The sequence below is a fragment of the Acanthochromis polyacanthus genome, chromosome 6 (genome assembly GCF_021347895.1).
Source record: "Acanthochromis polyacanthus isolate Apoly-LR-REF ecotype Palm Island chromosome 6, KAUST_Apoly_ChrSc, whole genome shotgun sequence".
In the NCBI taxonomy this organism is placed as follows: Eukaryota; Metazoa; Chordata; class Actinopteri; family Pomacentridae; genus Acanthochromis; species Acanthochromis polyacanthus.
The window spans coordinates 6,836,207-6,859,395 of NC_067118.1; the positions used below are offsets into that span (position 1 = coordinate 6,836,207).

At 38.1% G+C, this 23,189-nt stretch overlaps 1 protein-coding gene across 1 annotated transcript in view; it reads right to left on the reverse strand.

Annotated features, from left to right (window-relative positions):
- wu:fa11c10 (protein FAM110A) overlaps window positions 1-19,213 on the reverse strand; it is a 41,285-nt gene extending 22,072 nt beyond the window's left edge. The window contains exon 1 of the mRNA XM_051948977.1: window positions 19,098-19,213. The gene's annotated coding sequence lies outside the window, so the exon portion shown is untranslated. The remainder of the gene's footprint in view (window positions 1-19,097) is intronic.
- Window positions 19,214-23,189: the final 3,976 nt, after the last annotated feature.

The following is a 23,189-nucleotide window of genomic DNA, read 5'->3' on the forward strand; positions in this document are numbered from 1 at the left end:
GCAGTTTCTGGATCTTATAAATTCTGCAATTTTAGAAATTTTTTAAAAAGACAAAATGCCCTTGAAGCTCCTCACTTCTACTGCACTACTATAAATGGTTCTCTGGTGATGTACTATGGCAGTTTCATGAAATAGGGGGACTCACAGGATGCAGAATTTAAACGATTGGTCAAAACTGCAGCAACAAAGGCTCTGGTATCCTCATTATTAGAATTTATTTCGTGTCAGTGCAGCAAATCCTGATGCCTAGACGTCTGAAACCGACATTGCAGTGACAATTTTTGTTGAAAAAGTCTTTTTACAGTTATTTAGTGATCAGAATATTGTCATTTAACACAAAAAGCAGCTCAACATCCTTCCTAAATGCTCATTTCTTTCAAAATATCTCAGCTTCTAATGGTGATTTTCTTTTGAAGGAAAAGTTTGTGACTTGATCATCAGTGGCTACCATTTTTCATGAATTTAGCGTCTTTTTTTCTAGCACAGATTATGCATCGCCAACAGATATCTACACAATACGCCCTAGTGCTCTTGGAGGGTTTGCAGAACTTTGTGTGAAATCATCGAGGAGCCACGTTAAGTTGAGATTTGGAAACTGTCCAGACAAAGTGAGTCATTCTGCTGCATTGAAAAGAGACAACACCACAACAAATTCTGTCTTCTTTAGAGCTTGCTAGTTTTGAGGTTGACATTTTACTGATTCTGAGGGAAATTCATGAAACCAGCAGAATAGTAAACATACAGGATGTATAGAAACAAGAAATAAGAGTAGAGCACACGGGGGATATACTATAGATCTAAAAAATATAAAGATTTAATTATGTACACAATGCACACTACTGTTCAAAAGTTTGGGGTCACCCAGACAATGTTCATGTTTTCCATGAAAACTCACACTTCTATTCATGTGCTAACATAACTGCACAAGGTTTTCTAATCATCAATGAGCCTTTCAACACCGTTAGCTAACACAATGTAGCATTAGAACACAGGAGTGATGGTTGCTGGAAATGTTCCTCTGTACCCCTATGGAGATATTCCATTAAAAACCAGCTGTTTCCAGCTAGAATAGTCATTTACCGTATTAATAATGTCTAGACTGGATTTATCATTCATTTAATGTTATCTTCATTGAAAAAAAAAACTGCCTTTCTTTCAAAAATAAGCAAATTGTCTGGGTGGCCCCAAACATTTCAACGATACTGTATGTATCCGGTTAACCAGCATTGTCAAATAAAGTGCAGACGGAACAGTAAATGTTTCCCTCTATCTTGTTTGAACAAGTTTGAAAGCTTCAGTTACACAAAAAAGCAACATTTAGACAACATAACATGACTAGTAGCCACATCTGGACTCCTTCCTTTCAGCTCATGTTTGCAGACAGTGTTGTCACAGTGATCTCGATGTGATGCAGCAGCAGCGATCTATAACTCTGACATGCTCAGAGCCGTTTGTTTGAGCGCCCTGGTTAGTAGGTCAGTGGGCCCAGTGTGGACGGTGGATGGGGGGGTAGGGTAAATAGTGGTTAAGCAGGGGCTTGTTTCTAAATAACAACCTCAAAAACAGCCAGAGGCACCAGCAACAAGCTAAAGGGCAGACCAGAGTCTCTCACGTGCAGCGAGGAAACATGGCCTTGTGGAAACGGGAAAAAAAAAAAAACAAAAACAAAAAAAACAGGAGGGATGATGAAAGGAAGGCTGGCATCCAGACTGCCGTCATTCGTCTTGGAAGGGTGGAGCACGTGGACGAGGGAGATCCTCCAAAAATACACGAGCAAACACACCCGCACACATGCACTGCAAAAACTCAAAGTCTTACCAAGTCTGCTTGTCTTATTTTTGGTCAAAACATCTCATCTCACTTCATTTAAGATGAATTCACTTAACAGGAGACATTTCAGCAAGGTGGAGGGACTTGTTTTAAGACAACGCATCTTAAATATCTTAAGTCAAACAATCTTGAAATTATCTTGTTTAACCCTCCTTTCATCCTGAAGGTCAATTTGACCCGTTTTAAAGTTTAAAAATGTGGGGAAAAAAACTAACATTTTCACAGTGAAAACTTCTACATTTTCAAAAATTTGGGGGAAATTTTTGAATATTTTTTGAGAAAAAAAAAGAAATGCTAAAAAAAATGTTTCTTTAAAAACATTCAGATAAAAATCAACCAAAATCCAGCAAATTTTGCTGGATTTTGGTTGATTTTTATCTGAATGTTCTTAAAGAAAATATTAGAACTTTTACTGATAAATATGCAATCACTTCAGATATTTTTAGGATTTTAAGGATTTTTTAAAAATTATTTTCTTGCCAAATTTGAGGATTTTTTTGAATAAAACTTTCAAAGAATATTCTTCCTGAAGATGTTGCAAATGTTTATAAATTTGGGGTATTTTTTTCAGAATTTTTGGATTTTTTTCAGACAAGGCAACAACATTTTTTGTGGTGCCATAAATGAAGACAACAGGAGGGTTAAGACACCAAAGCTTGACAATCCTGGTAAAATACAGCTTAAAATAAGTTTTCACAGCTAATTTTAAGATCTCAATATTCTAAATATTTCAAGAAATCTTACCAAGCCATTTTTCACTTGTTCTATTGGCTGATTTTTTCCCTTATTTCAAAGTAAAAGTTCTTTGAAATTATTATTTTTTCTTGTTTTGAAAGGGGCATTTTTTTCCAGTGTGCAAATGCCTTTTCCAACTGACACAGTGTCTGTAGGGCAGTGACGATCGCACACATGGTGGGGAATTAAAGCAAACTCATCAAACCTGAAAAGTCTCTGTGTAGTCACCAGTCTTTACTGTCTGGTTCCCAGTCTGCAGACCAATTCTGATCAACGCCTCCATCTGTGTGTGGGCTGCTGTCATATAAACAGAAAAACGCCATGTGTCACCTGACCTACACAACAAAAACTGACCACATGGTGCATTTACAAGCATGTTTTCCTCATGTGGAGTCCAGAGAATAGACAGGCTATTTCAATGCATTAGTAGTAATAGACAAAAATGCAGTGAACCTCCAAGTCACTTTAAACCTGCCCAGATTCACTAAAGAATTGTCCGAAATGAAAAAAAAAGTCTAAAACGACTCAAAAAAAGACTCAGAATTGTCCAAAATAACTTGACAGTCTAAAATAACTTAAAACTGGTCCAAAGTAACTTGAAACCTGCCTAAATTTACTCAATGATTGTCCAGAACAACAACAAAAAAAACTCTAAAAGGATTTGAAAACTGTCAAAAATGTCTCATATTTTGAGCAAAATTATTCAAAACTGGTCCAGAATATCTTTAAACCTGCCCAGAATTACTCAATAATTGTCCAAAACAACAAAAAAAGTCTAAAAGGATTCAAAAATGGTCAAAAAGAGTCAAATTTTGGCCAAAATTACCCAAAATTGGTTAGAAAATAACTCAGAAATGGTTCAAAGTAACTTTAAAACTGTCCAGATTTATTTAATAATTGTCTGAAATGACAAAAAGAGTCTAAACGGACTCAAAATTGTCCAAAAAAAAAAATGGACAAAATAACTTAAAACTGGTCCAGAATATCTTTAAATCTGTCCATATTCACTCAGTAATTGTCCAGAACAAAAAAAGTAAAAGAATTTGAAAACCGTCAAAAATGACTCAGATTTTGAAACAACTTGAAACTAGTCCAAATTTAGAAAAATGATCCAAAATAACTTGAGACCTGTCCAGATTTACATTATTTGTTTTTTTATTTAAAACAAAAATAATATAAAAGAATGATAACTGAAGTAGGAGACACGCCATTGGTCTATTTTGTGCAAAAGAGGAGTCACATGACAGGTTAAACGGTCCTTTTGTCTGAAGCTCCAGAGCCCTCAGCATGGAGACGATCACAGGATCAGGAGCTCTTTGCAGCATATTCATAAGGTCCTCGTCTTCCTGTCATCCAGAGGTGGTCTGCAGCTCTCACATTCTCTCTGGACCAGCTGTCTGAGGCCACATTGACCTCCAGACTTCACCAGAAACAGGCACACAACTCGCCTGGACAAGGAGCCACACTGACCTCATTCCTCACCGGGGAGAGTCGCCCCAAACTGGAAGCACCAAAGGACCAATGAGTGAGGAGAACTGGACCACATGACTCCTACTGTCTAGGATATTTGGGCCAGAGGAGGCTTAACCTGACTGGAAACTGGCAAGAAAGGAGGCTGCACTGCTGTGAAAAGGGAATGCTTGATAACAACAGAATACAGAATACTGAGGTCAAATTATCCATGAAAGTTGACATTAATCATTCCTCTCATTTAATAATTGTTAAAGTTCGGTTAAAAAAAATAGACGGGTTTGTGGGGTTCATGTTTTAAATCATAATAAAGTATTTTAACACATTCAACAGCAGTTTTACAAAATATATTACCAGTTACATCCAGTAATTTATTTCATTTAAAATTTTATTTTATACTACCAAGGAATGCAGCGGAGTTATGTCACAATCGGCGTCTGTCTGTCTGTCTGTCTGTCTGTCTGTTAGCAACATTACTCAAAAACAGACAAACGGATTTGGATGAATTTTTCAGAGAAGGTCAGCAATGACACAAAGACCAAGTGATTAGATTTTGGCAGTGATGCAGCTTATAGTCTGGATCCATGGCTTTGTTAAAGATTTCTGTATCGTTGCCAGATAACAGCACAGCATCACTGTAACCATGACAACAAGTGAACACTACGTCAGCTGTCTGTTGACGATCACATGATTGTGATCCTACTACAAATCCACAGCTGAAGACTTATAAGGACTTATCAGTAAGAAATCATTATTCTACTACACTTACCCCTCTGTCACCATAACACAAGATTCCACGCATACACTACTGTTCAAAAGTCACTTAGGAATGCCCTTATTTTTGAAAGAAAGCCATTTTTTTCAATGAAGATAACATTAAATGAATGATAAATCCAGTGTAGACATTGTTAATGTGGTAAATGACTATTGTAGCTGGAAACGGATGATTTTTAATGGAATATCTCCATAGAGGTACAGAGGAACATTTCCAGCAACCATCACTCCTGTGTTCTAATGCTACATTGTGTTAGCTAATGGTGTTGAAAGGCTCATTGATGATTAGAAAACCTTTGTTCAATGGTAGTGTCTACAGATACGGACCCGTACCCCTAGCCTGTGGCCTACGGATACGGCACTTTCGGCCTACGGATACGGCACTTTCCCTTCTCATAAATATTAATGAGCCGGCTGATGAACGCACTTCGTGATTGGCTGGTAATCCGACGGACATGAATATTAATGATCGACAACGCTGATGAAGGCGCTTCCGTGATTCGAGATGAATCTGCGTGCGGAGCCTGTCATGTCAGTCATCTTTGTGTATTAACAGTGTATTAAAGTCCATTCATTCCATATCAAGTTCCAATAAAGTTACAAGAAATATTTTACAATCAGTGTGCTGGGGTCATCGTTGTCTGTGGAAAAGTCCAACATCACTATCTGACTTTTTCACGGACAGCGATTTGGGGGTTGAAATCAGCACTACTATTAAAAATAGCAAAACTTTTTATTCACGTGACCCTGTTCTAATAAAGCACAAACGGCAAACAAAACAAATGGCGGAACTAACAGCCAGCAAACGAAAAGTATTTTTTTACCTTCAAAAGTAGCGACAGACTATTACATATTAACAACCTTAACAAAACCCTGACGTATTTTCTACGTCTGTCAACACAGACACTGCACGTCAGTCACTTTAATGTTAGCGGACTCTGTTGAATGGCTAATTTACATAACCACAAACAAATCTCACAATATCACAGTAAATCGAGTTTGTGGGTTTTTTAAATTCATGCCGAATTAAAGAGCTGCTCCTCACCATTCACGAGTGTTTGTTTCATATGCGACATCCTTAATTTTATCTTGTAAATTAGCGTCCGAAATTAAATGGGAACATTTGCAATGGAGTTCGTCAGCCGCTTCCACCACTGAATGCGGTAAACTACTTAATAGGAACTGGACTTCAAACAATTTAGACACGGCGTCTAAAAGCGTAAAAACTACATTGTCTAAAGTGTGAGAGGAGACGGTGTATTTTTGGTTAAATTATACAATGTTCGCCGTCAAAGTCATTCATATAAACTGCCTGTAATGTGCAGCAATAACCGGCGCCAGCTCTTCAGTGACCTTAACGGGTCCGTACCTCCAGTACAGATGCTACAGGTACGGGTCCGTACCTCTAGCATCAACCTTGTTCAATTATGTTAGCACATGAATAAAAACATGACGGAAAACATGAAATTGTCTGGGTGACCCCAAACTTTTGAACACTATCACACAAAATTGTATTTCTCTTATTCTAATTCTAATAAAATCCATTTTCTGTTCTCTCACTTTGTGTTAGAAACACAACAGGAGAAGACAACCCACTTGTGTTTCTGTTTACTCTGGCCGATACAAACTGAATACCAACTTTAAAAACGGTTTCCAGAGCAACAAGGCCAGAACCACCAGACTGACCAACAGCTTTCTCCTACAAGCTGAACGGTTGATCTGGAATTTGCACATCATTGCACCTTAGTTTCACTTTTAAATGATTTATAATTCAGAGTCACTTTAACCACAAGCTGCTACTGAGGACGCTTTAAGCACAGACTATTTAGCTGCAATCAGGGAAGTAGAGAAACGCCCTCTCATTTTGTATGCACTACAGTTCTATGTGCATCTAAATGGCAATAAAGGTTGATGTGATTTGGCTGTACGTTTGCATACAAGTAGCACATTAAAAGTGTTCCTTAGTTCTGAATTGTGCTCAGTACGTTCATTTCCGGTGAATTTAGCAGGAGCTTGGTAAATACTCGACAGACAATGCAAACTAGAATGCAAAATGGATCTGAGAACAGATAAAGTGGGGCTGAATGATTGCGGGAAAATATCTAAACCATGGTTTTTCGGTTTGATTTGTGATATAATTACTCTAAATCAAGCTTCGGTCTAATATTAACTGTGTGACAGATTTAAAACGTGATGAGATGTCTTTAAAGGTGTGACTGTCACACCAGTGGAACGGCATTCATTTGTAAAACCCAACTGTTTAAACTTGGCTCAGGTGTGTCGCAGAACACAAATCCTGACCTGAAATTGTGATTTTCATTTTCATTCATTCACTCATTTAATGTTTACTGAAACTCAGAGCACACTGAGCTACGAAAGCCTCATTTTAAATACAGCAGAGATAAAACCAGATTCTATCAAGCCTTACAGGGAGAGATGGCCAACTAATCTTTGAAATCAATAAATTGTTCATCCCTAAATGTCAGTATTAACCCTCGTGTCATCCTGTGGGTCAAACTGACTGCAAGTTTGAAAATGTGAAAAAAATAAACGTTTTCACAGTGACACTTCTGATGTCCACATTTTCAAGACATTTTTGAACAAAGAAATGGTAAAAAAAGTTTCTTAAGAACATTCACATAAAATTCGACCAAAATAAAGCGAACTACACTGGCTTTTGGATGATTTTTTTTAATATTCTTAAATAAAATATTACAAGTTTTACTGATATATATGTAATCACTGTAGATATTTGTAGGATTTTTTTGGAAGATTTTTAACCATTTTTTGAAAATATTTACAAGAATTTTGACAGAGAAACTTTTGATGCCCACATTTTCGGGAAATTTTTTGGTGGACAAAAAAGAAATGTTGAAAAAAAAAAATTCTTAAGAATATTCATGGAAAAAAAAAAACAACCAACATCCAGTGAATTTTTCTGTGAATGTTTTGAAAATATTCAAAGATATATTATATATATATATATATATATATATATATATATCATCATTGTAGATAATTTTAGGATTTTTTGGATGATTTTCACTAATTTTTTTGAAAATATTTACAAGAATTTTATTGCCAAATTTGGGGATTTTTTTGCAGAACTTTTGGATTTTTTTCAGACAAGCAAACAGTATTTAGTGGTGCCCCTAAATGAAGACAACAGGAGGGTTAAATGCTATCCAAACACAGGATACGATGGAAATACCCTCAGGTACATTTGCTGCTAGTACTTTTGCGTAACTTCAGTAAAATTAAGAACGCAGGACCTTTCTTTGTACTAGAGGATTGTGGTAACATTGCTTTCATAACAGATTATTTAAACCTGTCCTAAAACAAGAGTCAGATTAACAGTGAGACAGATTTTTCTTGCTGCAATCATTCCTAAATAAATAAATATTCTCCACCTAGTAAGAGTCTTTAGCGGTGCGAGTTTGACAAACTGAGCCGATATCTTTTAAACGTACCGTCTTAGCAGGGAAACACAAAAAGAGAATGTTGTTATTTGTTTTTGGATAATATTCACTAGACAGTTCAAATAAAGTTTTCATGAAGCAAAGATTATTGAGTTCCCTCACACAGTTTCAACTATTAAGACAGGGGTGTCCAACATGTGGCCCGTTGCCTGAAACCGGCCCTCCAGGGGGTCCAATCCGGCCCGTGGGACGACTTTGTAAAGAGTAAAAATTACAGAGAAGACATTAACTGCAGATTGTAAGTTTGCAAAACTATAAATCTAAAATAATTTCTAGATCATGACGAGTTGTTTTGATCATAAAGTAAAATACTAGATTGCTCATTGTTCTTTTGTCATTTTGTGTCTCATTTATGTAATATTTTGTCTTGTTTTTGTTGTTTTTGGTCTGACTTTTGTCGTGTTGTGTTTATTTTTGTCTTTCTTGTGTTTTTTGTCTTGTAATTTTGTTTTGTGCTTTATACATTGTTTTGCGTACTGTTTGTCATTTTGTGTAATTTTTTGTCATTTGTAACTTTTTGTCAAATTTTTTGTCACTTTTGTTTCGTGTCCTTTGTCTCATTTTGTTTCTCACTTTTTTTGTTTTGTGTCTCATTTTTATAATACTTTGTTTTGCTTTTTTTGTCATTTTGATCTTAAAGTAAAATACTATATCATTAAAGGCATTATGGAGGATGTTTTTTTTTTGTTTAATTTGTCTGATTCACATAAAATGAATATACTGACCTTTAGTGGACTTGTATGTATGGTCTCTAAAAGAATTTAAAAAAAAAAAACTGTTGACATGGCAGGATCTGAAAAACATCAGCCAATCAATGCGCTCGGACCGAGGCGTTTGGTTTGCTCCCTTTCCTGTCAATCAAAAATCTTCCGGCTCAGGCCTAGCTACGTAGATTACGTACGCCTTGGACTTACGTGTTTTCTGTATGTGTTGCTTTGGTATAGCTTCGTAGTTAGCTGGCGACTTGTTTTGCTCATCTTTTTTTTACATAATGGCAGATAAAGATCCAGGGGGACCCAGCCATAAAAGACAATTCACAAGTCCTACGCAAGTTTCTGGAGGGGGGGCGTTTCTTCGTAAATGTTAAGAGGGGGGAGGTTAGAGGGGGGTGAGGGACAGGTTGTATGTGCGCATGCGCATGCTACGTTCAAAGACGTAGGAAATTAAATCTCCTCTACTGCCTTTAAGTCTGCCTTTGCAGACACTCTGTGATCTGGAAGTTGTAATGTGGAAATGATAAACTCAGGCTGAATGTTGTTGAAATTGAATTTAATTCTCAAATTTCAGGTTGTTCATTTAGTTTTTGTAAAAAGATAATTTCCTTAAATGTGAACATTTTCAGAATGTACTTCTTTGCACTAAAACGAAGGAAACATTTTGAGTTGTGGTTATTTATAGGATATTATCCTGTGATTTTATTGATCACTTCAGATCAGACTGAGCTGAATGTGGAACCTGAACTAAAGTGAGTTTGACACCCCTGTATTCAGGGATCTTTTGACGACCGGCATGAACAGAAGTAAAGATTTCAATAAGAGGTTAGCTTGGTAAACTGTGAACTAGGGCTGGCCCGAATAGTGGTTTCTGGCCTCCCAATATTTGGGCCCTATTAAAGACGAATATCCGAATATTCGTTCCGCCCCGTAACGTCCCATGACAGCGGGGGGTGGGGGTGGGGGGGAAGGCCCGAAATTCAGATCCGTTCGTCTGGTCTCTCGGGTCCAAATTTTGCCTGCGTTTTGTATTCAGTTAAACTGAAGAATTCCCAAACAGCGGAGGTCTTCAGCATCTTGTCTTATGTTTATGCAATGAAGTGAAGCGTGACGTCAGAGTCGGCAGCCACCCGGCCATTCAGGTGGTGGTAAGAAACACAGACGAGATGAGCCGATGTGGGCCGAAGGCGGAGGGAGACAGTAACGCCAAAGATTCGTTCCGCCCGGTAACGTCCGACGGATACCAAAATTAATACCTGGATACCGCCGTAGCGAACGAATATTCGGATACTCGGGTCCAGCCCTACTGTGAACCCTTCAACACTTCTGCCACCGTGCAAATGTGCATCTAAATATGTGGTATGTGAACCGATCCATCTGATAAAAAGCATTAAGAACTTGTTTTAGTTGTGCTGGAGGAGTGCTTTGAACGGTGTTGCATAACGCCTGACTGCATGTGTGCACGATTATGCTGTAAAACTCTGCATGAAGTGGAGCAGATAACCCTGGTCAACATGAGATGACCTCATCTTCACACGATGGTGGAGATACACAGGAAGCCAAAAAGATAAAAGGTAGAACCACAGAACACAATCAGACAGAGACGAGACAGGAAAAAAAGAGGGAGAGAGACAGGAAGAGAAGCAAAGAAAAAGACCACAGAGTCAGAAAACAACGCTACAGCTAGTATGAGAATGGAAGCCTGTGAGTCAGCGGCTGTGAAATGATGAATAATACTTCATGCTGCAGCGTTACAACACTCCAGACTCTCCCTGTGCTGATCCTGATAAACCTTCAATAACTCTCTGAAACGTGTACGTAAACTCCAAGTGAGGATAAACCAAGTGAGGATAAACAAAACCCTTTTTCCACTGTTGTCCTGTTGCTGTGATGTTGACTAAAACATTATGAAGCCACAGCCACTGGAGCAGTCCAAACCACACTATTATTAGCTGTGATGGATGGTACGTATGCTTCATAAGAAAAATATGATGTTTTCCAACCAAACACAGACGTACACGACTGTTTAAAAGTCTGGGGTCACTAGAAATGTCCTCATCTCTGAAAGAAAAGCATTTTTTGGCTGGGTGACCCCAAACTTTTGAACGGTAGTGCAGGTCAACTTTAACTAACGTAGAGAAACTTTAACTAATGTGGAGCAACTTTAACTAATATAGAGAAACTAACTAATATAGAGCAATTTGAACTCATTTAAAGCAACTTTAACTAATTTTAGAGCAACTTTAATTATTATTATGGAGAGATTTTAACTACTATGGAGCAACTTTAACTAACAGAATAACTTTAACAACTATGGAGCAACTTTAACTCATTTAGAGCAACTTTAACTGAAATAGAACAACTTCAACCTTTTTGGAGCAACTTCAATTCATGTAGAACAACTTTAACTTATTTAGAGCAACTTTAATGTAGAGCATCTTTAGCTAATAAGGAGCAACTGAATCTTAATGGAATATCTCCATAGGGGTACAGAGGAACATTTCCAGCAACCATCACTCCTGTGTTCTAATGCTACATTGTGTTAGCTAATAATGTTGAAAGGACAATTGATGGTTAGAAAACCCTTGTGCAATTATGTTAGCATATGAATAAAAGTAGGAGTTTTCATGGAAAACATGGAATTTAACGGCAGTGTATTTCATTATGAATGTGCAGAGAGAAAAGGGAACATCTCCAGCATTAGCTACATTAGCGGTTAGCTAACTGTATTATGCATGCAGGCTGATGTAACAGCTGAGATTAAATGTTCCAGCGTGTCCAGTGTCTGTGTGGCAGCTATGTTAGACACAAACTGTAATACTACCAACGCCACAGGCCTGAATTAGAAAGGGTTCCCTCTGTTTTTTTCCCAGGCAGCACCAGGAAAATACTTGAAAGTAAACAACAGGATGAGCAAAAGAAAAGAGAGACCAAGAGGCTCTGAGACAACAAACCTCAGAAACCAAACCTCAGACATGGTGACTGGAGAAAAGCTACAGGATCTGCAATGCACAAGCATACATCCAATAGTGTTGCAAGTATGTTAGCAGCAATTATACTAGTCTCTGGCTTTAATTTACCAAACATGTAAGAAATGTTGCCTCAGCAGAGACTTTGGTCGCTGCTGACTAGTCTTGTAGCGAGATTTCATCAGGTGTGGTCAGCTCAAGGTTAAAAAAAAGCTTTTTCTTCAACTTATTTCTCAGTTAAAGCAGTGAAAAAGAAGTCAAATTCCATCTCCACAAACATTCAGGAAACTTTGCAGAGTTTAAAACCAGCCACAAGGTTTGGCACAAGAGTGTTAGCACCAATTATTACCTTTTATTTATTGTTTTTACAGATTTTATTTGTTATTTCACACTGATGGACTTTGCATTGTTTTCTGAAGTGTATTTATTGCTCTTTTTCTGTACTTGCTCAGGGGCAACAGATGCTAATTAGCATGCTAGCTAACTCTGGTGCAATTGCTTTTTGTAGTGCGCTGTCCCTGCAAAAATAAACAAATTAACTAAACTCTGGTGGTCAGATAAAAGTCTGTTATCCTACAAATCAATTCAATAATTGTCCTAATAAAAACACATACATTGCATGAGTTTAGATTTCCTTAAACCTACATAAGTTGATGCAGAAATCCCATAAATATGTTTTTTATCTTTGGGTTAAACTGCAGCTGACAGAACTCAAAAAATAAAATTCAAGAGAATAGAGAGAATATTCAATCATTAACTTTAGTTTGACTTTGATTTGGCCACAAATGAAAGTGATTTCCTTCATTATGAGACAGTGTTAAAGACATCATGTTAAAATAAATGAAGTTTGATGGTTTTATTGTGCAGCTGTTAGAAATAATCTGCTGCACTGATCAGTAAATAAATACATTAACACACATTTAACAGTTTTCTACCAGCGTTCCTGTCTTACATAATTTCCAGTCACAGCTTTTTACCGTCAAAGTTTTATGTTCCTCGTTCTTCTCCATTAAAACAACCTGTTTGCTTCATTTTCAGCAGAAAACTAGTGAAATGATCGTTAAACACTCCTGTTTGTTTAACAAAGAAAGCAGAAAACCTCCTTCATACCTGTTAACTCTGAGGTTTTAGTTTTTGTCGATTCACACAAAGAAAGTCTGACTGTTAAACTGCCTTCATAGCTCAGTCTCTGATCTGATAAACAGTAAACACTAGAAAAGCTGCTTCAGTTAAAATAGAAGCGTCCCATCAAATTTAAAATCAGATGAGGTCTGGGTCTAGACTGTCCAGGCCAATTAGTAACCTGGGGTCTAGTATGTAGTGGATTAAATGAAGAATTTTACCTCGAGTAATTTTAGTGATCGAACTACTGGAATAACTCAAGGAATCGTTTCCCTAGTGTGCAGCAGAAAAACTAAAAGCAGTGTTCCTAATTTTGGTGTTAGCATCCAGGACTTTGAGAAATAGTAAACAGTGATGAGTAGAATAATGGTCACAGGTATTGAATCTTAAAGCAGAGTGGTAACTGAATACATGGCTTTCAGAAAATGAATTTAACATGCTCCTGAAACCAAAAAAATGACAGTTAAATGTCTCGTTTTATCCGACCAACACTGCAAAACCCCAAAATATTCCACTTACAATTACATAACACGCAAATGTTACATAATTATAAATATTAAACAAATATATTTTCCAAAGAGTTTCCTGGAGATTATAATAACATTTCAGCTCCAGTTCGGCCTGCATGAATAGACGGAGTCAACATGTCTCAAGAGGTTTAACTAACCAGAACTGTCAGGAAACAGGAAACGAGCCAAGTGGTGTTTCTAAGAAAGCATCCTTTTACACACACACACAGTTTCCATAAGAGCCATTCAGTGGAGTTCCACTAAATCAGTGCAGAAAAAACAGTCCAGCCTCAGTGTAGGTAGCACTTAAGTAAGACTTTATAATGATTTTGCCCACCAGCGTTGTGGAGCTGCTGATCGAGCTAATTCTGAGTGAGAGAAAAGGTCTAAGTAGAAGATGTCAGCAGCATCCCAGTGCTCCTTCGATGCCACTGAACCCCTGAACAGGACACGAGTGGGCTGTGGTGGGCTTCTGTCATCACATAAAAGCCCCATAAGCTTCTTTCCAGGCACCACCAGCCCTTACTCCCATTTGATGTTTCCCCTTGTCTGACTGAGAGGAACAGATTCTTCAAAAGACAAATGGGAATAACAGTCGGCTGATCTCCACCGCTGCTTTATGCGCTCTGTCACAAAGAGCTATTAACTTCTGATGAACTAGTCTTTTTTTCCCTGTTTAGATGTAAGAACCAGAGTTGCAGCTCTGTGAGTGGACTGTTTTTCTTGGTCTTCCCACCACGGGGCCCATAAAAACTCCACGCTGACAAGTAAACTGACTTTCCGAGGCTGCAGGATGCACATTCCTCACCTGGGGATGATTAGGAATGTAAATTACAAGGTGGTGGTGGTGTGCGCTGCTGTTGCCCAAGGTGAACAGCTTTTTGCAAATCAGTTGCACAAGTGTTTGGCGAGTTTCAGCTAATTACTAAACCGACAATACGTGACTCATCCACTCGCTCACGTGTTGGATTTAATATTAAGGAGCCAGGATGGCCGGCAGCTCAGCAAGACGTCTGAAACTCAAAGGCAGCATCTTCAAAAGAAACAAAAATAGAGATTCGGTTGGATTATCAGCAGGGGGGTGGTGGAGCACTGAAATGGAAATGTAAACTACAAGACAGAATGGAAATAGGACTTGAGAGAAAATATCTAACAGATTTTTTAAAAAATATATAAAGCCAATAAGCTAATAAAGTCTTCAGCAGTATGTCTTTTGTAGATCTGATAAAAACATTTTAGTCTGGTTGTCATTTTTGAGAAGTAAATTCCATCTCTAAAGTTAACTTTTCTAGTTTCTTTTGTCTATACATACTTCTAATACTCCATCGATCATCTATGCACTATTATCCATGATTGTTATTCATTATCTATCGTTTCTGATGCTATTTTTGCACTGTAGCGGATGTGTGCAAGGATGGATGGATGGATGGATGGATGGATGGATGGATGGATGGATGGATGGATGGGTAGATAGATTTACATGTATATTGAAAATATTTTTACACTCTATTTTGAATAGCTTCTGTTTTTGTTTCTTACCAGTCCGATAGTGAGTTTTTGCAACAAAATTTCATTCAAATGTGCACCAGGTAGTGTATGTTGTGTTTCACAATAAAAATGGCCTTTTTATTCTATTCTATTCACCGCTTAATCCTCATTAGGGTCACGAGGGCTGGAATCTATCCCAGCTGACTGAGTGTGAAGGCAGGGGACACCTGGACAGGTAACAGTCTATCACAGGACTACATATAGAGACAAACATGTTTTTGGACAGCGGGAGGAAGCTGGCATACCCATAGAAAATCCACGCATGCACAGAAAGAACATGCAAACTCCATGCTGAAAGATCCCGGAAAGACCAGGACACAAACTCGGGATCTTCTAACTGCAAGTTGAAAGTGCTAACCGCCAATCCACTGTGCAGCCCCCAGATGCACATAGCAATGATAATACAACATTTCAGGACAGCAGCTCCATTATTTCTCAAGTAATGGCTCTTCAAACATTGATCCACAGCATAATACTGCCACCGCCATGCTTCATAAAAATCAACCTGACTACACCTTATTAAAGGCATTGTAACTCAAAAAGTATGATGCCAGATGTTATCTTAGCGTGAAAAATAAAGATTTTATAGTTGGTGGAATATCGGATTGGGAGAAAACATGGATTTTTTTTTTTTTTTTTTTACAAATTTGCACCATCATATAACTGGGTTGTATTATTTGATTAAAGTCGGGTTGCACCATTAAAGATCAGATGTCCATCTGTCTTTCCGTCCCTCAACTACACACTACCTAATCCTCATTAGGGTAACGGGGGGCTGGAGTCTATCCCAGCTGACCTGAGGTGAAGGCAGGGGACATCTGGACAGGTAGCAGTCTATCACAGGGCTACATATAGAGACACACATGTTTTTGTACTGTAGGAGGAAGCCAGAGTACATGGAGAAAACCCACGCATGCACAGGAAGAACATGTAAACTCCATGCAGAAAGATCCCAGAAAGGTCAGTATGCAAACCAGGGATCTTCTAGCTGCAAGGAAAAAGCACTAACAACTGAGCCACTGTGCAGCCAAGATTTGATTCGTCATATAATTGAAAATGAAACTTAAAGCTTCAGCACAATATTCGCTGTATGGCAGATTTGAAACATATAATGGAGCATTCAGAAATAAAAATGATGCACTGCATAACATACATCCCAAACTGCAGCCTTCGTGATTTGCTAATTGCATTGTTTGAAAATGCAATCAGCCCTAAACGCCCATATCAAACAGCATTAAAACACAGGATATGATGGAAATCTTAAAAGGTGACATCTTCAAGTAAATTGGATGCTTTGTAGTAACTTAAGTAGAAGGCAGGATCTTTCTGTGTATTTAAGGATATAGGTTTATGATTCTTCAGGTCTGTGTTATGACAATAGTCAGACTAAAACTGATTTTTCTTGCTGTAGTCATTCCTCCTGGCTGTTAAAATAAAACAGCACTTCCTAATACACTTTCTGTTCTCATTTTGTCAAACAAACAACATTCTATTAGGCATCTTAAGCTAAAAAGAGTCTTCAGCAGTGTGAGTTAAATTAGTAGTAGACATCAGCTCTACAGGGAAACAGACAAAGAGAATTTAGTGAGATTTGCGAGATTTGTCATCTTTGGAAAGTATCCACTAGACAACTGAAAACTCTTACTACCTTTGTATAAGCTTTCAAGAAACTAGGACTATTAATTTCTCCCACAATTGCATTGATTCAAATAGCATTTCAGTCCTAAATGCTAGTATTGAATGGTATCAAAAGACAGGATACGATGCAAATCTCAAAGGTGAGAACTAAGTGAAATTAAGAACGTACTGTCTTTTAACATAGGTTTGCAAACTTCAAGTTTATCTCAAAACAAAAGTTAGACTGAAACAGATTTCTCTCGCTGTAATCATTCCTTCTGGTCTTGTTCCGGCCTTCAGAACAAAACATCACTTCCTAACACCTTGCCAGTGTAAACAGTGAGGGAGAAACCCCATTCTGTCAAAAAAAAAATTCCATTCAGTACCTTTAGATAGCCAGAGTCTGTAGCGGTTAGACAAATGAAGCTGATACCTTCCAAAGTCTGGAGACTGTCTTAGTCAACAAAGAAAGAATGTCATTTGTGAAAAACTATCCACCAGACAGCTAAAAACTCTTAGCAACAAGCATACAGTAAACAAGAAGTGTTGATTCCCCCTCCACAAATGCAGTTATAATTTAAACTTGGTGCATTGTTCAGACCTAAGTGTAAGTACTTAATAGGATAGAAAAATATGATAGGATGTAAAGTACATTACTAATTGCCTATTTGCACACCATCTACACAGTGTTTAGCTTAAAGGGGAACTTCGTTTTCTTTCAACCTGGGGTCTGTTTTCATGTCTTTTCATACATGTGAGTGATGGAGAAATGAATTTTCGACATAGCTTCAGTATTTAGCCAGGCAGGCAGCTTCGCAGGTCAGCTAGCAGCTCAGCTCTAGACGCTAGAAAGCAAATCTCATTCCGAAATCACGCGATTTCGGAACGAGATTTGCTTTCTAGCGTCTAGAGATTTGGATATAGACCACAACAAATAGTGATCGCCAAGTAATGTGGAGGTTTTCTTTCACTTCTCATCTCTAGTATGTTGTGGGACACTCGTTGAGACTATCCGAGCCGGTCAGTGTGGGAAAAAAAGCACGTTGGGGCGGACTTTGACGCGGGGAGGGGGGAGGGGGGGGGGGGGGGGGGCAAGTTGCCCCATACTTTTCGCTAGCTGAGCTGCTAGCTGAGCTGCGAAGCTGCCTGCCTGGCTAAATACTGGAGCTATGTCGAAAATTCATTTCTCAATCACTCACATGTATGAAAAGACATATGGAAACAGACCCCAGGTTGAAAAAAAACGAAGTTATACATTCTGTACATAATTATGTCTTTATATTCTTTATATCCCCTGTGTGCTCTGCTCTTATCTTTTATTTCTGTATATTTAATGTGCTGCTGGTTTATTGAATTTCCCTCAGGATCAACACAGTAGCTATCGACCTAAATTACACTTAAAGGACAAGTTGCAGTGAGTAGTTCTTTAGTAAGAGAAGTAAGAAAAAAAGCAGGATCTTTCTGTGTAACTGGGAATTTTTGTACTGTCTTTTCAACATAGGTTTACAACACCTACTGTTTGTCTTAAAAGAGACAGGATAGCTCAGCAGAAACACTCAAAAGCAGCATCTTCAAGCAAGTCCAAAATAGCAGGTCGGTTTACTCGTTAGGCCAAGTTTCAGTAGCTGAATCGCATTACCAGCAAAGAGAACAGAGAACTTTCCTACAGGGTCCAGTCATTTTATGTCTTACAAAACACTATACAGTCATCTTCTCTAAACCTCCCCTTTTTGACTAAATGCTGATTCAAAGAGAAGCCAGCCGGGGCCAATAGAGGAAGTTCGATTCATCAGGAGAGCTTTTCAGGCCTCAGCTTCCTCCTCTGGCAGAGAAAGGGGAACTTGCTCTCCTCTCTCTGGTGAAAATACATCAACAGGGCAACACTGTGGAGCCCTGCATGACCTTTAAACCAGACACATATCCTCTGATACACCACTGGACTTCCTCTTTTTACGCAACATATGTCCTGCTACATGTTTTTTCTGGACAATCTGGGAGTCCTGATTGCCCAACATGGTGGTCTCCCAAACATTTACAGGCAGAATGAGTCACTAAACCACAACCACGAAGCTTAACACCGACACAAAGATAATATTCAGTGGAAGTATTCCACCTCTAAATGACACTTTAACCCCAAATCCAAAGAACCCAGTTCATTTAAGCTAACGTTTTGGGACAGAAGCTGCATTTAAATGCCTTTTTAACCAACGAAATGAGACGATATTAGCTTAATTTCTTGAGCCTCCATTACAGAAACAAGAGTAAAGGTGAGTTACAAACGCAGGTATCGCTATTAATGACCAGATTCGTTTACAAAAAACATTTACTCACCCGTAAAAGTAGCTCGTTATAACAGCCAAACGACAGTAAGGAGTTTAATTTTCGAGTAATGAGTCGAAGCTGGTATTTCTGAATACGAGGAAACAAAAATAACGGCGTTTGGTGTCCACTTTCACCCAACTTTCAATGTTGGCGCGGATGATACCATATAGTAGCTCCAACAGAAGAGTAACTTTTATTTAAGCTTCACAAGATACACTTATAATAGACATCATAATCTATTGAATTATATCGAATCCGCGTCTTGAAATTCTGAATTTATCTCATTTTACACAGTTTATTTAGGAGAAAACATTCAGCGCACCCCTAAACCGGTTCCGTTTTGGTATGGTCACGGCTCCCCTCATTGGTCAGTTTGGGCCCTTTACAGTTTTGGAGGACGCTGCGTGCCCGGTACCTTGGTAACCACGTCTTCTCGCGAGAATAGAGGCAGGAAGCACAACACATCAGTTTGAACGCTGAGCAGGCTTTTGTTTTGCCAGGCGCTCCATGTGATAAACCGTCACAGAACACATTCAGTAACTTATTTATATTTTAAACATTAGAAACAGCTATTTGCAGGAAAATAATATCAATATACAGAGATAAATGGCAGGGAAAATGTAATTTTGTCATTTTTTAGACTTTCACAGACTTTCACAGGAAACCAAAGTAAGAAGCTCCACAATTATATTTCCTCTCCTGCCCATTAGATACAGTCAGTTCACATTTCAGGTCTTTTTTTTTTTTTTGCATTATAGTGATGTTACGAATCTTTAAATTGTGTTGAAATCATTTCACTGGTCTGAGGAAATCAGAAGAAGTGGATATAAGGAAGATGGTGTAATATTATGACTGTAAAAAAAATAAGCCTTTGTGTGTGTTTTTTAAAGAATGTATAACATGAGAGCCATGTAATGGAATATAAGTTTGAACAAAAAATAGTGACAACTATTCTGCAATATGAAAATATCAGAGTAGGACTTTGGGGGAAGAAGCCCCTCAAGGACATAAAGGACTTTTAAAACTCTAGCCTTGCTAATTTTAGGTTTATGATTAGTTACAGTAACATAAAAGTTAATAAAACTGACTTCATGTTAAGGTAATAATGTTATGCTATATTAGCTAACTGTCGCACTAGCTAAGAAGGTAGCTTTATGTTAATAATGCTATAGTGACTTGCTGTTGCATTAGCTAACTGGCTGACTTTATATTAGGCCAATAATATTATGCTATATTAGCCTGCTGTCGCACTAGCTAGCTTCATGTTAGGAAAGTAATAATATGCTATATTAGCTTGTCGTTTCACTAGCTAACCAGCTGACTTTACATTAGGCTAAAATATTATGCTATATTAGCTTGCTGTAGCACTAGTTAGCTTTGTGTTAGGCTCAAAATATTGTGCTACATTAGCTTACTGTAGCACTAGTTAACTTTATACTAGGCTAAAAATATGATATATTAGCTTGTTGTAAGATTAGCTGGCTTCATGTTAGGCTAATAATATGATGCTATATTAGCTTGCTGTAGCACTAGCTAACTGGCTGACTTTATGTTAGGCTAATAATGGTATGCTATATTAGCTTGCTGTAGCACGAGTTAACTTTGTGTTAGGCTAGTAATATTATGCTATATTAGCTTGCTGTAGTACTAGTGAAGGTGCTGACTTTATGTTAACCTCCTTTTATAATAGCTTGCTGTAGCACTGACCAAAATAGAAATTAAATAAGAATATTTTTTGCATGTTATGTAATATTCACTTTAAATTCAAAGTAACATAATTGGAGAATATAAATCAATCATGCTTAGAAAACAAGTTTGTATTGATGAAAGTGACTTTTGAAGTGACATTACCCCTTTAAAATACTTTGAATTTAGTTTTATAACAACACAACTGTAGTCTGTTGTAAATTAATCAAACTGTGTTTGTTCCCTTAAGCATACTTCCTGTGTACTTATTATGTTGTTTTAAATAAAAGACAATAAACATTGGTCTTAAGATGGGGACAGCTAAAAATAAAGATTCGTTTTTAAGGGATTGGGGAGCTCCATAAACACATTACTAGTTTTTACAATTTCAGCCTGACTATTCTGATACCTGCAGGACAACATGCGTAATTTTACCAATAAAGAACTAAACCAGCTTATTACAGACTTTCAGTAAACACATCTTGTTCTGTTTCTTTACAAACCTAACACATGGTAGATTTTCTTCTTCTTTTTTTAATTACACCCTCCTTAATGCTTTTCCAGTACCGCTAACCTAATTTCCATGCCAATAAAGAGCACTAAATTGAATGGAATTGAATTATACGCACTTTAAAGAGTGAAAACAAACTAGAACACACACAGCATTTTGTAGCTTAGAACAGAAGAAAAAAAGCAGTTGAATAATGGTGGAAAGTGTCTGAGGTTACAGTTATTCCACTTTGGAGACATGATCCCCTCCTTCATGTTCTCCTCAAAGAAAGGGGGCCGCTGGAGGGGCTTCAGTTCAGCTAATGACAAAACAAGCTGTGGGATGATCTAATGTTTGGCAACAAACTGCTTTAATTAACTAATTCAGGATGACCTCAGCTCTAAGCAGGGGAGTGTTTTTCTCTCCACGTGCGTGCAGAGGAGGACTCAACACCAACCAGCTCCGGTTCCCATGAGGACAGCCGCTGTTTTCTCTTCTCAGTAACCCGAGTGTTATTCCTCTACTCGTCCTCCTTCCAGTGACAGAGGAGAGGCTAAACGTCTGGCTAAGTGTCGATAAGCATGAGAGTGATGCAACGAGTGCATCCGCCTCACATCAAAGAGCAGCCGAGAGCCGAGTGGGGCGATTGCAGCACAATCACGTTAGAACTGGGGGTGTTTGGTGAGGGAGGTTCAGTTTCCAGGGATTTGCCAGAAATATGGTCATGTAAAAAAAAAAAAAAGAGGATTTAGTTCATTTTATGAAAACAAAATCAAAAAGAAAACTTCCAACATGTGATCTGATCTTAACTACTTACTTTGGGATAACAAGAATCAATAGATGTGGAGAGAAATAAAGGAGAGAGAGAGAACAACAGCAGGTGATGGATGGTATCAGCAGAACAGAATCACCTTTTCTCTTGTGAGGAATTGATGAAGACAGTACACATCTACCATCCTAACATCACTATATATCCAGCAAGCAGGGAACGTTCCTGCAACGCTGGCTAAAATTACCTACAAGTTCTAATAATGTTCTAAAAAAAACATTTCAATCTGATGTCTAAAGAACGTTTTAAGGATATTTATCATTTCTATTACTGTTCCTGTGAGGTTAAAAGCAGTGGTGTAGTCCAGGGTATACGGCGGTATACGGCGTATACCCACTTATTTTTCAGTTAGCATTGCGTATACCCACTTCTAATGCTCCCTGGTGCGCATCATTCAGTAATATCTGTGTGCCAGGTAGCCCTCTTTTCCTTAAGGTTGATGAAGCCATGAACAACCCTCCTCTGCCTGTAACTGGCTGGTACATGCTACCTTCACTGATTCGATTGGTTAACTTCAGGGATGAGCCAATCAGAGGCAGAGTAGGGCGGGTCATACAGAGGAAAACTTTGCTAACACCTCTGTGGCACTCCAGTTGATTGACAGGTCTGCTTGAAAGATGCGCGGAAATGCGAGAAAGTCAGAATAAACACCTTTCAAGTGAGTGACACGTATCGAGCGAACCTACTTTCATGGACGATATAATTCTCAGGTAAGTTTTAAGGTGGTTTCCAAATGAATCATTGTTTTAAACTACTGGCAACATGACTGCACATTTCAAGGAGAGGATATTTTGTCGCCAGTGGTTAAAGCTGCAGTCAATTCCAGCCATTTTCAGTACAAAAAAATCGCTAATATTCTATTTGTAAATAAAAATATGACGAGAAATACAGGGAATATTGGACGGGCATCGCGAGGTGCATTTCCTCGAAAACGACCTATTCGTGGATTATATACCGACTTCAAGCCCGATCTCACGAGGATTCGTGAAACTGTTACGTAAATTTTTGTTTCGGTTTCGTGCGCACCAACACGATTTCGTCATGTTTTTCGTGCCGCTCACCACGAAATGCGCACCAATGTATTTTAAACGGCGGA